The sequence below is a fragment of the Lipotes vexillifer genome, unplaced genomic scaffold (genome assembly GCF_000442215.2).
Source record: "Lipotes vexillifer unplaced genomic scaffold, Lipotes_vexillifer_v1.1 scaffold329, whole genome shotgun sequence".
In the NCBI taxonomy this organism is placed as follows: domain Eukaryota; kingdom Metazoa; phylum Chordata; class Mammalia; order Artiodactyla; family Lipotidae; genus Lipotes; species Lipotes vexillifer.
The window spans coordinates 1,577,798-1,580,997 of NW_006774067.1; positions in this window are offsets into that span (position 1 = coordinate 1,577,798).

Here is a 3,200-nt window from a genome sequence, read left to right on the forward strand (position 1 = left end):
TACATATATTTTTCTATTTCATGCTGCTGAAGAGGCAAATTTTATTAGAATTATTAATGCACTTTTCAGATGGGGAAGCCTAAGTGTCAGAATGTGTAAGTACTTTTGCAAGGTCACAGTGTTAGGACTAAGCTAAGCCTGTCTGACTTTCAAGCCTATGTACTTTCCTACCATGTAAGGACAGTTAGACACAAGCATATTTAAGACAGCATCTCTGTCCCTGACTTCTCTGGTTGAGCTCTACAGTGTCTGTACCCAATACTGAGAAATGTGGAATATAGTACTTTTGTGGTTATCAGTGTGGATTATTTCAGCTCAGGAAAATATATTTTCAAATTTGTGACAAGATAGCTTTGATAAAATATTTCGCAAAAAATAGAGTCAGATATAATTAGACTTCAGGGCAGTCCCTTCAACCTTTAAACAAAACAAAAACAAAAACAAAACCTCAGTAAGAGGGTTATAACCTTTAACTATTATGGAGTGTTTACTATCTGTCAGGTGCCAGGTTAAGCAACTTACGCGCTGTTTAACATCGCACAATGAAATAGGGTTGAAACTTGGGCTATTAGACTTCAAGGCCACACTGCTAAACCACTGGGCTATAATGCTGTAAGCATCTACCAGATGAAATTAATGTGGAATGAAGAAAAAAGGAACTCTAACGAAAAGTTTAGCATGATCCACGATCAGTGATCAGAGCCACCATTTATTGTAAATTAATTACATGAGTTAACCACATTGTGTGATTTGGGGGCCTAAGGGGGTCTAAGCCATGAGAAAATCTCAATGCTATGCTCTCAGATCAATCACCTTCTACCCCTTTATGTGATTTTATTTTCTCCACAGCTCTTTCACTTACTAATACCTAAGATTATTTCATTACTTGTCTATCACTTGCCCCACATCACCAGAACACAAGTTCAATAAAATTAAGAACCGTGTCTTTCTTGTTCAATGCTGTATTTCCAGTGTGTCAAGTTGTTCCTGACATATAAATATTTGTTGAATTAATGCATAAATGATTGCCCTTCCTGGGTCTTAAATGGTAGAGGTTTAGATTTACAAACTGTGGTTCAAAAGATCACATTAAAAGGCATGCCTTATTAGCAATTTATTCGTGTTTCATTCCTTAGATTGGCTAGGATAATTGAAAGAAAGGGAGGAGGAAGCCGGAGGAAGGAGCTGGAGTAAAGGAAAGAGAGAATATAAACTGGTAATGATAAAGCCTTTAAATATGGCAGTGGGGGTTGAAGAAATTAGGAGCCTCGGATCAGTGCCTGAAATTGGTGGGGCACCCTGGAGTGGGATGGAAACCATCATGAAGGCTAACTTCTCAATTTGGTCTCAGATGTTCAAACCACCAAAGTGTATGGAAAGGAGGTGAAAGTTATTTACCTTTGATTAGACTGCGGTGCTCTTGAGGACTCCATTGAAATTAGTGCCAAGTGTACTGACATTTTGGGCACTGGTCTACCTAGTTTGTGTATTGTAGATTCTTCAGGAGGAGTCATTATTGATGTGATTATAATCCTTATTAGCTTTACATCATTGTCAAGTAGGATGTATATGAAGACAGAAGGTTGAGAAAAACAAAATAATCACATAAGAAAACCCAAAATGAATGGATAAACTCAGTCATCTGTAGCACAGAGTGGAAAAGGCAACTAATTTCAATGAGGTTGGGGAGTGCCGAGGAAAAAAACCATATCCTCTAAAATGGATTAGGGGTTGCTGCTAAACATGAGAATTACAATAGATGACTCTAAGCAGTTAGAAGTTTCAAGGAATACAAGAGAGAATAGTTCTCAAACTTTTTAATCTCAGGACCCCTTTACATTCTTAAAAATTGAGGACTCCAAGAACTTTTATGTGTATTATAGATACCTATATTATCATATTTGAAATTAAAATTAAGAAATTTTGGCTTCCCTAGTGGCGCAGTGGTTGAGAATCCGCCTGCCGATGCAGGGGACGCGGGTTCGTGCCCCGGTCCGGGAGGATCCCACATGCCGCGGACTGCCTGGGCCCGTGAGCCGTGGCCGCTGAGCCTGCGCGTCCGGAGCCTGTGCTCCGCAACGGGAGAGGCCACAACAGTGAGAGGGCCGCGTACCGCAAAAAATAAAAAAATTTAAAAAAATTTTTTTAAATTAAGAAATTTAAAAATTTTAATTTTAAGTTATTCGTTATTTCATTTTAAACATTCGTTATTTCATTTCATTTTAACAGGAAAAAATCTTTTATATGAAAAGTAACTACTTTTCAAAACAAAAAAAATTGAGTAGGTGGCATCGTTTCATGTTTTTGCAAATCTCTTTAACGTCTGGTTGAACAGTAGATGACTGGATTCTAATATTTGCTTCTGTTTTTAGTGTTTCCATATAACATGTCATGTAGCCTCTGTAAAACTCCACTCTGCACTTATGAGAGAATGAGAGTGCCAAGGCAAACAACACTTTAGTATTATTATGGAAATACTTTTGACTTTCCCCTTTAAAGAGTCTGGGGACCCTCGGACCACACTTCGAGAACCACTGTTTTAAGAGTTAATATTAGTCAATCCAGCTTCAACTGAAAAATAGCCATGAGGTTTCACAGGCCCTGAGGCTTTATATGGGATTTACTTTTTCGAAAAGATGAAACAACACTGTCCTCATTATAAAGCATCCAGACAATACACAAACATGCTATTTTCATCCATCGAAAGTTCTAAAGGATCGCAAGTCTGGTAAAAGGATGGAGAGGTAGCAACGAAGAGCATCCCCGGAAGCCACGGATACCCACTGAGTTAGGAGAAGCAAAATCAGCAGAAGACGCCGCCGAGGTGGTTAGAAGTTAAGAACTGTTGTTCTGAGGGGGAAAAATGGGCGGGGAGAGAAAATGGTTACCGGGGACCGGAGAGTTGTAGGAATTAGGCCGTGACAGCGTCGGGAACTAAGGAGCGCTCGCCGTCAGGATGCGGCAAGCCAGGGCCCAGTGGCCGGCCCCCTGCCCTCACCCTTCCCAGTACCACGCAAGTGGGACGAGGTGAGCGGGGGGCGAGGCTGGCGGGTCTGGGCCCTTCCGGGAACGGAAGGGGTTGCGAGTTCCTTTTCAGCGAAGCGGGTAAAAAAGAGATGGCTGGAGGCGTAGTAAGGGGCGGAGGCGGGAACCCGAGGAACCCAAGCTTGGCGCGGGAGGTTTGGAGGTCGCGGGGGGGG